This window comes from Calidris pugnax, unplaced genomic scaffold (assembly GCF_001431845.1).
Source record: "Calidris pugnax isolate Ruff unplaced genomic scaffold, ASM143184v1 scaffold206, whole genome shotgun sequence".
Taxonomy (NCBI): Eukaryota; Metazoa; Chordata; class Aves; order Charadriiformes; family Scolopacidae; genus Calidris; species Calidris pugnax.
In genome coordinates this window covers 1094310-1108477 of record NW_015090957.1, presented here as the reverse complement: position 1 = coordinate 1108477, position 14168 = coordinate 1094310, and the positions used below count along the sequence as shown (strand labels likewise).

General features: G+C 43.6%; 1 protein-coding gene across 2 annotated transcripts in view; it reads left to right on the top strand.

The window, feature by feature from the left end:
• The first annotated feature begins 712 nt into the window (after positions 1-712).
• KCNJ16 (potassium channel, inwardly rectifying subfamily J, member 16) overlaps positions 713-14168 on the top strand; it is a 34865-nt gene continuing 21409 nt past the window's right edge. The window contains exons 1-3 of one of the 2 annotated variants that reach the window (XM_014952186.1): positions 713-804; positions 886-955; positions 13899-14004. The gene's annotated coding sequence lies outside the window, so the exon portion shown is untranslated. The remainder of the gene's footprint in view (positions 805-885; positions 956-13898; positions 14005-14168) is intronic. The other variant, XM_014952185.1, reaches the window with a different exon arrangement.

Below are 14168 nucleotides of genomic sequence, written 5' to 3'. Positions count from 1 at the left end.
AAACCTCATCCCACCTTGCACCAAATCATTCCTCTGTTTAGATCCTATGGTTTGCTGTTGGTTGGGTTTTGTAAAGGTTCATTTCATAGACAGGGCTCAGATATGGAGAGGGTCCCAGTGAGGTCTGGTCTGCTCCTCACCTCGCATGGTACGGGACCATACCTAGAAATTCAGGCAGCTTAAAATGATCTTTAAGTGCCTACATTAATCTTCAAGTGCCTAAACGAACAGCCTGAACGTAATGTTGTGAAAAGTGAAAAGCAGTAGGTAATAGACTTTCTGGAAGGTCCCGAAGCAGGGATGGAGGCTGCGCTCCACCCTCACCTTTTCCCAGGTATCTGCCTACAGGCACGGACACGTAGTGCTGCCTCCCAGAGAAAAGGAGATTGCTCTTCTTGTGTAGACTGGAAGTCTTTACCTTAGCCTCGTGCTAATACAGAAACAAAAGACTTTCTGTAAAAAAAAAAAGAAAGCTGAATAAATAACATAGAATGTAAGTATAAACTTGAACCTGTGTATTCTAAACGGGTATATGAGTGGGTGATTCCAAATCCAATCCCATGTGTAAATATTTGAAGTACCATTTGAATTCTGAAGGGCTTTTCTTACATGGGAGAATTTCCTCCTGCTTGTTTTTTAAATCCTAGCCTAGATGTGTGCAGGTGACTTCAGGTTTGTGCTGTGTGTGTCCGGGCTGCAGACGGGGAGGTAGCTGGGCCAGCAGATCCTGGCTGTCCCTGTTTCTCAAGATGCCAGCAGTCAGCAAAGCAGACCCTCTGAGTTTGCTCACAAGAACAAACTGGAGTAAATATTTAACTTGAGTCTTTGGAGTCTAGGGCTTGTACCTTTCTTTATTATTAACCCAACCCCTGTTTTTCTTCACAGTTGCAGAGCTGCTGGCACACAGGAAACAAAGGACCCTTGAAATAACTTCCTCATGGAGGCATGAGCAAAGGTAAAGGAGCTTTTGTGTTGTTTCCATACCTGTATGTGGAAAAGCGGTTGCACATTTCTGTGTTGTGCATTTCTGTCAGGGCAGAACAACCTGTCAATGTCAAGCATTGTTTAATTGTGTCTTTTTTAAACTAATTCACTAGATAGATCCAGTTAATTTCATCCTAATTGGACACAAACTGAAAAAAAGTATCTATTTACATAGTATAAGTGTATATGGTGAGTGTATTCAGACATTCACATACAGGCTGGTATGCACACACTGCTTTCCATCGCTCTTCACACCAGTAGCCTTACCTTTCTAACTGTTGTTTTCCTCTTAATTGTTTTGTGTACTGCTCAAGTCTGAGAAGGTCTGTCTCTTCTCCCTGCGGAGAGGCATGCCTGCTCTATGAAGATCTGAATTTACATCAGTCCTTTCACTAAGCTCACGCTAACAAGCTGTGCTGTTTGTTTTGCATTCATGCTGAACCCTTGACTTTTTTGTTTCTCTGTTCTTGCTTAAACCGTGGATTTTAGAAGAAAGCTTCTTGGTGAGACAGGCACCCATCAGCACCGTACAGAACTGACTGGAACACTTGTCTCAATTGTTCTGGTTACTATCTCAATATGGTGTGAATACTTGTTTTAAAAGAATGTTAAATACCTGTGTATGCTGTGTGCTGGCAGGGGGAAGGACTCACTTGTTCAAATCTTTTTTTTTTTTATTTGCTGTGACATAAATTTATATGGAAAATAATATAATTGAACTTTAGCCAAAGTAAGGCAAGGAAGGAAATTTGAGTGAAGATCAAGAGTGGAAATTAAAACAGGTACATGAAGACATTCAAAAACTAGCAGTTCATTGTATTGTGTAATTACATATTAGATATATATTACACGTTTTTAGAAACAGTAACAATTTAATAGAAACAGGATTTACAAACTTCAGAAAAAGGAGCATCAAATTATTCCTGTTTCCAGCTGCTCAGAATACCCTTTCCTTCAGAAGGAAATGCTGTCAGTCGGGTGTGATCTCCATCTGAGCAGACACCAGCTCAGCCCCAGCATGTTCTGTAAGTCCCAGGTGCCACCTCCTCTCTGCACTTGTGCTGTTGCTGCCTTGTGAGGATGAGCCTGCCCAAAACTACTGAGTGCTGCTGGAGAGGAGATTTCTGAAGGCATTGCAGCTCCACTGTTTGCACTTTGATTTGCATTACAGCAGTATTTGCAACTCTGAGGGTATGTGCTGCCCTCAGAGTAAAACAGTTCTTTTACATTGTCTTTAAGCTATATTGGCAATCAAAGCATTTGGCCTGTAAATACTTAGGAATCTGTGAGCAAAGGTTTGCAGACATGTAATGAAATGTGGAAGTGGCATGATCACTAAGTGCTGTGAGGACACACCATCTTCATAGTTCCTGAAAAGAAGCTATAAATAGCTGTTTGGGAGTAGTTCAAACATCTCTGATTCCTGTAAGCCTACTAGATCAGGAGAAAGACTCCGCTATTCCATGTTTTGATCAGATCCAGCTGTTTGTTTAGCCCTAAGGATCACTGGCACCATAAACAAGGGATGATGCCGGGATGATAATATGGCTAACAGATACTTCCAAAACATCTACCACATATAGCTAGATTCTGTCACTTTACTCCCACTGAAATGAAGGAGAGTATTGGTGGAGTAAATCGGTGGAATAAATTAGTGTGTGTTGGAAGGATGTCAGAATACAGGCCCAAGTGACGCTGAAAATCTGAATCATAAGAGAGAAAAAGTAAATGAGGAGTTGCATGAATTTCGGGAGACTGACACCGTGGTTGTGCAGTAAGTGGGAAGTTCAGCTGTAAAGCTTTGAGCCTGTTTCTCTAAATGGCCAAATTCAGACTTTGCAATTTACTGAAAGATTAAGAGATAAACAAGCGAAGAAAACACAACAAAACACAAACCCATTGTCTAAAAGAATGGGAGAATTGGCAAGTTGGTGAAGGCCCTTGTGTCTGTTCAAAGGTGACCCAGGTCAGCAGAGGATGCATTTGCCGCCTTTTTTTTTTCTTGTCAGGAGTTTAATGTTTGTTAAGGGTCCATGGATTTCTCCATTTCCTGAGCCTTTTTTTTTTTCCAATCTGGCAATTCTACAAAGCCTGTGTTGGACTTTCAGCGTATTTGCCTGGCTTGTTCTGGGTGCTACGAAATGCAAATAAAGACGCTGGCATCAAAAGGGGATGGAGCGCTTTGAAGATGAAGGGCTTGACTTGGAGCCAAGGAGCCAATGGACCAGTGAGAACTGGAATTCTCATAGGATTTAAAGGACGCTATGCCTCTTGGGGAAAGCAAACATTCTGGTGATCCTAAAGGATAGGATACATAGGATACCACCTTGTGCTTCAGAGACATACGAACAGAAAGCAGAAAAGCATCATTTTCCAGCACTACTCCCCCATCCAGGCCCAATGGCATTCTTCTGACAAATAAAGAGATTAGGCTTTTGGGGGGAAAATAGTGTAAAGCAGAAACTGCTTTTTGTGCCTCACTCCAACGTGCTCCTCGTCTCCTGCAGAACTCCACAGCAAAACACTCAGCTGTCTGGCAGCAATTTGTGGTGCTGAGCGTTAAAATGCAGCAGTAATCACAGAAATAACGATAACACCATCCCATGATGTGATCAGGGTTTCTTTTTCAGAATCTAATGATGTTAAAATAAATGGAATTATGTTGCTTTTCGGTTTTTTAAGTCAGTAAATTCCAAAAGAGGATTTGCCCCATTTCTACAATGTGCTTAAGGACTTACAGGGCACGATCAAATACAGATTTATTAGTGGCATGCGGGGTTGGCATACGGCGTTCTCTGCTTAAAGCTGCTCAGTGCCTTTTCATTCTGGTCAAGGAGGATTTTTTTTCATCTTAATCACTATTTGTGAGACCATATGTGGCCTTGCATTTTCCAGAGCTTTTTTTTTTTTGTTGCACAGAAAAAGTGATGAGCACTCTTTACTATAAACGGGAAGGAAAACTGGTGTTATGGATAGGACCTAGAAAAGCTGAATTGGAGAAAATATCACACAAACATGTCTAGTGGAAGGTTTTTCCTTTTTTTTTGTTGACAAGGTCAGTGAGAATACTTCCTCTGACTTCAGTGGATGTTAGATCAAATCACAGTGTCTCTAACTCTCCCCCTCTGCTGGCAATTCGGTTCTTGCTGTGCTGTCAGAGCTGCGCAGGATCTCTGAGCTCTGCAAAATAAACCTTTTAAGAAGGATGAAGCACCTCAGAAAACTCTGAGGTGATGGAAAGCAGGAAAAGTAAGAAATGCTGGGGAAGGACGGGGAGGTTCTGCAATCTGAACTGGATCTGTTTGCTTTTTATAGCGCTTGGAAGCCAGCACACAGGCTGGGATTGATAACGCCTGGTCAGAAGATAGTGGTTCTGCTTCAAACACAGGGAGCAAGCATTCAGTAAGGGCACCTTAGGCTTGTTCTGTGCTTCATTTGATAACCAAAATCAAACTGCACCACTAAGCCAACAAAGCATTATATTATTCTTGTATTTTGAAACACAAAATAAATAACATACGAAGCAGGGGCTGCAGATAAGATTATTTCACAGGCCTTGGAAAGTCCCTGCAATTTACAGAACATACAGGACTGGAGCAGTCCCTGCTCCGCAGAACCGTACGTTACAGGGCATCACAATTTTGCTTTTTAATGTACAGGAAGATTGGATGGTTTTATCCCAAACGCTGTTTGTATGTGTACCTGATGTGAGAGTGGGTTGTCTGACAAGAATATTTTCCTACTCCTGTTTCCCAGCCCTTTTTTTTTTCATTCTTAATCTGCTCTGCACAATTCTTTGCTTTGTTCAGCACAAAGGCATGAAAGTTGCCAAATGTAAATGACAAGCTCTATTGGAGGAAGAGAAATCCAGTCCTCTAAGTAAACTTTTCCACCGGTGCTTAGAAATCTCCCCTCTCAGTAGAAGCAGAAGCCTTTCTTTTCAATGTGTCTTCTGGCCAGTTACGAATTATGTTTTAAATATATAACAAGAAAACTGGGATACTGTGGAGGTTCTAATTTTGCACAGAAAATTGTATTTCTCTGTCTTTGATGGAAAAATTCTCACCTGAAAATAAGCGTACCAAATATTCTGGGTGTCACAGGAGGCTATTAAATTCCCAGGTATTTGCTCAATTCTAGAGACAGTGGTTTCCTCCCTCCAGACGCAACGTGAAGCAATGAACAAGTATGCAATGAACTAAGTTTATTTAGTTACTAGGCAGATTATTTTGCAACACTGGAGTGTGAGACAGTCTCAGCCAAAAATGAAATTACTAATGTTCAAGAGAATGGCAGATATTTATGTCTTAGACAAATGAAGTTCTAACCTTCGTTAACCCGAATGATAGTTGTATCTAAATGGCCGGATCGGATCCACAGATAACATGGCTGCTTAGTTTTCTTCTGCCATAATTCTATGTACAGAAACATGTTTTGAGAAGAGGAAAAAGCACAATTAATATTTATTGCTAATAGTTCTTAGATAATGAACTCAGGGGAAAACCCCACCTTTTCTTTTAGTGCTTCTGAAAGGTCTTAGGAAGACAACGTTCAGGAAAAGGATTTACTGGTTTTGGACTTTGGCACGTTTTCAAAATTCAGACACTTTCACCTTGTCTTTTGTTCCCAGCTCAGATTCAGCAAATCCTCTTAGGTTAATTTGTTTTCCAGCGCAAAAGTCATATGAAACCTAAAACGACAGAAGGGCATTTTCTGGCATTTTCTTCTTTTCCTTCCCCTCCGCCGCGGCAGAAGGAGCCCATCCCGGTCGCGGCGCTCGGCGGCTCCCGGCTCCAGGGCGCTGGGATGTGAGGGCTGGGAACTAACACCCTGCAGGAGACCGGGAAGTTTCCTCACTGCCCTGCCCGGTACTTTCCCGTCCGACCGGTTCAAGGCTCCGTTCTTCCCGGTTGGAGGGAGCCCCCCCCGCCGCGGGTGCCGGTGCTCGGCCGCCGCCGTGGTGCTGAAGGGATAGCGCCCGCCCCCGGCCCCCGCCCAGCCTCTCCCTGCCCTCCCGGGACCGCTCCTCAGGTTTTCTAACTCATTTTGCAAAAAAGGGAGGCGGTGTCAAAGTGCTTCTGCAGCACTCTCTGGAAGAAAAGTTGTTCCTGCCCCAAAGCTTGCTTTTTACAGATCTACAGAATCACAGAATCACAGAATCTTCTAGGTTGGAAGGGACCTTAAAGATCATCAAGTCCAACCGTAAAGCTACCTCCGCTAGGTCCACCACTAACCCATATCACTCAGCACCACATCTGCATGGCTTTGAAATTCTTCCGGGGATGGTGACTCAACCACTTCCCTGGGCAGCCTGTTCCAACCCTTGGTAACCCTTTCAGTGAAGAAGTTTTTTCCTGATACCCAATTTAAATCTCTCCTGGTGCAACTTCACAGAATCACAGAATCACAGAATCTTCTAGGTTGGAAGGGACCTTAAAGATCATCTTGTCCAACCATCAACCTAACTGACAAAAATAGACACCCACACAACAAACAAGGAACATCATCACTAAACCAGACCTCCCAGCACTACATCAACCCGTCTCTTGAACACCTCCAGGGATGAACTTCAGGCAGTTTCCTCTCATCCTGTCACCAAGAGACCGACCCCCACCTTGCTACAACCTCCTTTCAGGTAGTTGTAGAGAGCAACAAGGTCTCCCGTGAGCCTTCTTTTCTCCAAGCTAAACAACCCCAGTTGCCTCATAAGACTTGTGCTCTACACTCTTTGCCAGCTTCATTGCTCTTCTTTGGACAGGCTCCAGCACCTCAGTGTCTATGGACGATGTCCACTATGCTCTGTGGAAGTTAATTCCTCCTCCCCAGTAACTATTACTGAGATTTTAACTATTACAGTAGTACTTAATGCCCCCAGTAATGGTCTGTTGTGCTGCTTTACCAACACAGAGCAAAGAATTGGTCTCCAGCCTGAATTGCCTACAGCTTAATTAGGTATGACACACATTACTTTTTGTGCTAAACTGCTGCAGGGGGATGTTGTGTGTTGTTAAACAGCTGCTGGATTCTGCCCGAGAGGGAAATCTATTTATGGGTTGTATTTTGGTTTGTAAAGTTTGCGACTACGCTTAGGAAACAGCGAAGCTATAGAAGCACGCTGAATTATTAAGAATGTTCAGTCACACAGAACAATAACCATAAAACAAGGGGTCAGACACTGCCTGGCCCCGTGCGAGTGGTGTGTGGGGACAGAAAGCACAGGTCATCCCGAGTGCAAGGGCCACTGCAGAGCAGCAATACCTGAGCGGTCAGAGACCATTAACCATCACCCTCTGGCCTGGGGAACTGGCTGGATCCAGACAGCTCAAAAGTAATGTGACCCCACTGCAGAGACTGTACTTCTGCAGTTGGGAAGTTCTGGGGGAGATTTCCTGACTCACTAAGGAATCTGGATCTACAAATGTTAGTGAAAATTAAGAATTTTTCTTCTTCAAGTACTTTGGAAAAGAATGACTTCCTGATTCTCAGTAACATCTTAAGACCAAGGGGTATCTATGTGGTTTGCAAGGGTTGGACTATCTCTATTTATCAAGTAACACATTTGAATTTTGCTACCAAGAACTGAATATTTAGGATTTCCATGGCAACATATTTCTGAATCCATATTACAGTCAGACTGACGCGTGTCAACTGATACAGGGATGCAGGAGGTAGTGGCTGAATTTATTCAAGCAATCACATTCTCTTTTCCAAGGCTAACGCACATGAATACGGAGTTAGCAAACTGAATTGGTAGGGATTCCATCTCAATGAACATGTATAATGTTCCAGCCTAGAAGAGTAGCATTTAATTGATGAGTGGGATTATATTTACATAGCAATTATAACAAAGTCAAGGTTGGCTTTATGTGAAAGACTATTTGCTGTAGTATCTTGCTGCTCCGTTGTCCAGGAAAGTCGTTCCTTATGGACAAGAAAAAAACCCCAACCAACCAGAACAGATGCACTCAGCTTTTACATGGGCTTCTTTTCATCCTCTGCAAATACTCACTTCATGAAGCCAGCTCAGTAGTCACATTGTGGTTGCCTTAGATACATACATTAATTTACTCCATTATAACTTGGATGCTGATTGTTTAACTGCACAAGTATTAATAGTTATTCCCTGCTATCCTCAGATGGCTGTTCGGTGGCTAATGTAAAATGAATAAGGGCTCATTCTAAATCCCATATAAGTCAATGGGCATCTTTCTCCTCATTTCATTCAGAGCTGGAATTATCTATCCCCGTTGCAGTGCCCCCAAATATTAATTTTTTGTCCTCAAGACACCTTTGCAAGGTAAGGTAACGCTACTGACTCAGTTTCACAGATGGGAAGCTGGGGCCAGAAAGGTTACCTCAGCATCATCCAGAAAATGCACAGAGGTCCTGGCCCTCATCATCCCTTTTGTCCAGATTTCTTTCCGTGGGTGGTGGGATGTGGAGAGAGGAAAGCTGCAGGCCTGAGTTTTGATCCAACATGGAGTTGGATTCAGGGGAAGGGAAGCAGCTGGACCTCGAAGCTAGGAGGCAGTTTCACATCTTGGAGTTCTGTGTAGTCAGAGAGACCAACAGCTGTGTTCAGATGTCTTCTCATGGGGCCTAGCATGGAGTGAAGTTCTGCTGATGGCTCTGGAAACCAGAGGGTGGTGGGGGACTCAAACCATCTATTATCTATGGCACGGCAAGGAGAGTGATGCGTGTGTTGAGTGATCTGAGTGCCTCCAGACGCTGAGAAGAAGGAAGGGCTGTACTCAAAAGCCAAACAACAAATGCTGTACTTGTCTGTCTTCGTTGACTCATATGGGGAGCCAGGTCCTGTCATCCCTGAACAAGAAGGAAGGGCTGTACTCAAAAGCCAAACAACAAATGCTGTACTTGTCTGTCTTCGTTGACTCATATGGGGAGTCATCCCTGAATTCCCAAAGGGTTAGAAGTTGTCATCCTTCTCTTTAACTTTGACAACAGACAGTGTGGTAAACTTATTTATTGTCCATCTTTATTCCTGCACTAGGAGGATGTCCCTAAGTGGCTTACCTAAGGGTATACTGTGCTAGAGATGGGGAAATAAACTTAGGTCTCTTGAGTCTTTTACCACAAAAAGGGTTTTCTTCCCTTAGTCTGAGCTTTCACTGCTCTCAGTCTTATTGCCATGGAAATTGTCTCTGTAGCTGGTATTAGACTTGCCTTGTTGACATCATTATTAAAGCATATAATAGATAACTGAACTGCTCTGATACTTATCTTTGGGTCAACAGCTATTGAGACTCCAGAGGCAAATTAGAAAAAAAACGTAGACTCTTTATTAGTAGAACTTAATTTAACTGTATTTAAACTTCATTAAGGAGGAAAAAAAAATGACCTTTCTTAATGCACTCTTTCTTTATAAAGTATGAAATAAGAATATTAGATTAGTTTGATCCTGGTTCTTATTATGCACACACAGTAGATGAGAATGCAAAAATTCCCTCATTCAGTTAGGTACTCTTGGATGTCAAATCAAAGACCAGGTGCTCCACAAGCCCATTTCCTTTCTTCAGTGTTTTATGTTTCCTAGCCCTGTAATTCCCCCCAGGAAACCAGAAGAAATCTTAATTTCTTACCCCATCCCCCCCATTAAAGTAACAGCTCTGGTCATTTAAACAATCAAGCACATGTTCTTACACTGTCTGCACCTCATGCTATCCATAAATGGTGATGTGGTAAGAAAAACCATGGAGGAAAGGAAAGGAAATGACATTAACCTTTTCCATCTGATAAATAAGGGCTCTATTCAGCTGCAATAATCCACATCCTTCCCTAGAGATCCAGTTAATGTAATACCTAAGGGCTCAGTTCATATAAAATTATTTCCACACTGGCCAGCTGATTTCTTGGTGAATTATTCAGTCCCCAGACTGAAATATTCTCCCTGTGCAACAGCACATTGAGAAGGGCTGGAGCCCTTCTGTAGCTGCCAATGGTCTGAAGGTCCTCTCAGAGGGGCCAGAAGGTCTGTGACACCCACAGGGTTTATTTGTGCCCTTTAAGTTACAGGAACTTTTGTGCTGCTTTTCATGGGACCATCAACCTGTAAGCACCAAAGATAGCATACCTTGTCCCGTTTGCTGCTCTTCTCTGCAGGGGGCTTCTCCCTTCCCTATCAAACTTTAAGCACCTGCAGTTTATAGGTAGTAAAAAGGGAGTTTGAACTGTAAATGGGTGGAAATTTAAAGCAACAGTCTCAGACAATTCAAAAAAGGCAGCCTGGATTACGTAGGTTGTTGCTAGGGTTTGAGGCAATGGATGTGGATCAGTGACCACTGCCAGGGTGCTGGAGTGATCCACACTCCCAAAAGCTAAAAGCTGGGAATTGATATGTAGGGATTTTTATCCCCTTTCCCACTTTGCAATACAGAGATGGCTCCAGCATGGGTGGCATCTGCTCAGCTATACCTGCCCTTGCAAAGGCAAGGGACTGTTTGATGCAGGGTGGGGAGCAGGACATACAGAATCCAATTGCAAATCAATGAGAAACACTTGTCTAACGTCAGTAGCAATACATAAAATCCCAGATTATATTAGTGTATTGATCCATAGTCGATTGAAAGCCATGGGAATCTTGTCATTGGCATCAAGGCATTTTGGATTAAGTTCCTACATCATGAGACATGTCCCTTCCTTCTTTTTTTTCTTAAAGGGAGTGTTACTAATTGGGTATAATAAGCCGAAGTTGTATGCAATTTTGCAACCTTTCTGATGCTGTAATAAGCTGTGCTCTGAGGGTTCATTATTAGACGATCTTGAATCTTGCAAGTTAAACAGGAAAAACAAGAAATCTGACCTCACTGCAGTGCTTCACTGAAGTGCATTTATTGACTGATTTTAAGCTCTTACAGCAACTCTGTTCGCTAAGAACTTTGGGGCAGCTCTTGGCTTGTGTGGACCCTTAGCTCCTGGGGTGTACACAGCCCCGCCACTCAAACACCTCACGCTCCAGGCTTGCATCAGGAGCTTGGACTGGGACTGAGCAGGAAGCTATAGCTGGAGACTGGCCCATCCTTCCTTCTTGCAACGTGGCTCAGCTTCTCTCCTCCTCCAGGAGCCCCCAGGCTGGCCAGTCAAGATGCCAGAGGTAAAGCAGGAGTGTTGTACTGGGCATGGTTTAGTTCCTGGCTCTTTGGTGCTGGGTCAGTAGAGAGAATAAACCCCTTTGGATCTACCCTGACTCCTTGGGGATTCTGCAAGTTGCAAGTCTTTGGAAGGATCTGGATCTCCAGCCTCCTAATGCTGAGGAGGGAGGACTGAGAAGCCTGTTGTATATCAAAGCCAAAGCAAGCTTCAGCTGGATCTCTCTGCTAGTAAATCTACCCTCGATACTGTAATGCTGAGACTGGCATGCACTTAATGCTAATACATTCTTATCCCTATCCCATCTGTATTAGAAATTAAGGCAGAAACATGAAGACTGTTACCACGCTGTAACCTTAAGAACAGTTTCTCACTTCAGAGAGGCACTCAGCAGGCACCGGTGCATCCAGCCATCGTTCATTATCGCTGATCTTTGGTGCTGGCCTTGGCCAGTTCTGTCTGGATTCAGTTAACTTCTTCCACTGGCAAGAAAGCTTTCTGAGCATTTGTGTTATCTTGCTGGAAATCTTAAGTAGGGAGCTGAACACGATTGGGAACAGTTGCCTGATAGAAGAGACAGAAAGAAAATGCATTTTGCAGGGAAGGAGTGGAGGTTGGTCCTGGAGCAGACGGACAGGGCCCTCCCCTGGTATAAGAGAAAAAGCTGGAGCAAGAGGTGGAACTGGATGTTATTGTACACGATGTCACACTGACTTGGTGTGATAGCCATTGAATTCGCCATAATGTTAAATTAAACTGGCTGGGTTTTTCCAGAACTTTTGGAATGGTTCTGGCTTTGCGGAGCTGCTGCTTATCAGCACACTGAAGGCTGGCACGCCAGCTGCAGTGACGCAGGTAAATGGAGTCTCTGAAACTTCATTGTTATAAACCAGCTGCAAATCTGACCCAGAGGAGATAGGGATTCTATTCAAGGAGTCTGCAATGCAAATTTATGCAGATGACTGTCATTAGTCTACTGTATGTTTGCTTGAAACAGCGGGGTAAGGAAGAGACAGCTACTCTGCAGAGAACAGGCCATAGAAATTGCAGGTTTGTGCCCAAACTGCCATCTGAGGAAAAGCATTAGAGCACAAAAGAGACTTGCCTCTCAATTCTTTTGATAGATTGCAGGAAAAAAGGGGTGTTGAAACTATCTCATCACCAGCCACCAACCTGGCTCTTTTTTCTTGGCATTTATTGACAAATATTGTGCCCTTGAGTCCCCAGAAGCAAAGCTCTGTGGGGAGAGGCAGGAGCAGTGCACGGAAGCAGGAGCAGGCAGAGTTCATTTGACGGCCCTCCCCTGGTATAAGAGAAAAAGCTGGAGCAAGAGGTGGAACTGGATGTTATTGTACACGATGTCACACTGACTTGGTGTGATAGCCATTGAATTCGCCATAATGTTAAATTAAACTGGCTGGGTTTTTCCAGAACTTTTGGAATGGTTCTGGCTTTGCGGAGCTGCTGCTTATCAGCACACTGAAGGCTGGCACGCCAGCTGCAGTGACGCAGGTAAATGGAGTCTCTGAAACTTCATTGTTATAAACCAGCTGCAAATCTGACCCAGAGGAGATAGGGATTCTATTCAAGGAGTCTGCAATGCAAATTTATGCAGATGACTGTCATTAGTCTACTGTATGTTTGCTTGAAACAGCGGGGTAAGGAAGAGACAGCTACTCTGCAGAGAACAGGCCATAGAAATTGCAGGTTTGTGCCCAAACTGCCATCTGAGGAAAAGCATTAGAGCACAAAAGAGACTTGCCTCTCAATTCTTTTGATAGATTGCAGGAAAAAAGGGGTGTTGAAACTATCTCATCACCAGCCACCAACCTGGCTCTTTTTTCTTGGCATTTATTGACAAATATTGTGCCCTTGAGTCCCCAGAAGCAAAGCTCTGTGGGGAGAGGCAGGAGCAGCAGCAGTGCACGGAAGCAGGAACAGCCCTAATTTGAAGACCCTGTTGATAAACTGAGGATAAGATCACTGTCTGCATCTTGTGTGTAACACTCTCTGATGGGCTGAGCTGGAAAACTCTGTAGTAGCAGGAGTTTCCAGGAATGTACTTCATCTAGATGATGCAGAGCACCTGGGCGTGGAAGCACACAGCTGATAGCATTACTCTGTACTGCATGTGCCTCTTTTTACACTGACCTTATTTTTGGGGCCATTGTGGCCCGCTAAGGATCTCTCCCAGCTCTCTGGGATTACTGTCACATTTCAGGTGACAGTGACAAAAGGTGAGCTGGTCTCTATGCAACCAAGTCAGAGGATGGAGCAGAAGAGGAGTTTAAAATAACCTGCTTTCTGCTGTGAGTGCAGGCAGGTTAGCAGCAGCAGAGGGTTCTGGGGGAAAAAATTGAGGACTTCAGACATCTACTGGTGACTTTTATTATACATAGTGGTGGTGGGATGCAGGGATAAAATCCAAGGCCCAAAGATATTTGTGTTGCATGCAAAAAGCCCTTTCCACTTTTACAAAAATCCTCTTGCCAAGGCTGCCTTAAAGGGTCTATAATTATCTGTTGGATCAGTTATCAGAGAAATGGGAAAGGTTTGGGGTCAAATTAGTTCCTGGTGTAAATCCTCTGGTTGCTTCATGCTTCCTGCAAAGTAGACCTGGAGGCTGTCTGAGAAAAAAAATCAGAAAACTGCTGGGCTCCCAAATGTAGCATATTTCTCGTCAGTTCTAATGTGCTGAAAGGATGGGATTTTCTGTGAACTTTTCCCAAACAGTCTTGCATTTTTTTCTGTCTTTGAGAGGGGGAGGAGTTGTGCCTAAAAAAACAAACCCAACCTGTCGTTCTCAGCTCTGCCAACCTGTCAGTCCAGCCATGCAAGAGAGAGGGAGAGAGACAGAGAAAAAGAAAGGAGAGAGTGAAGGAGAGATTCTTTCAGATCTCAGCAGACATTAAGGTAAAAGCCCATTTCTCACTTCCTTAATTACATTTGTTTCTGTGTGTGTACATGTAAACAGAAATCCTGTTACCTTAGAGAGTTTTAAACTAAACAACCTGTATGGGAATAAACTGTTTATCTTGTTCAACTGGAAGTGTGTTTTGCATGTAACCTGGCAGCTT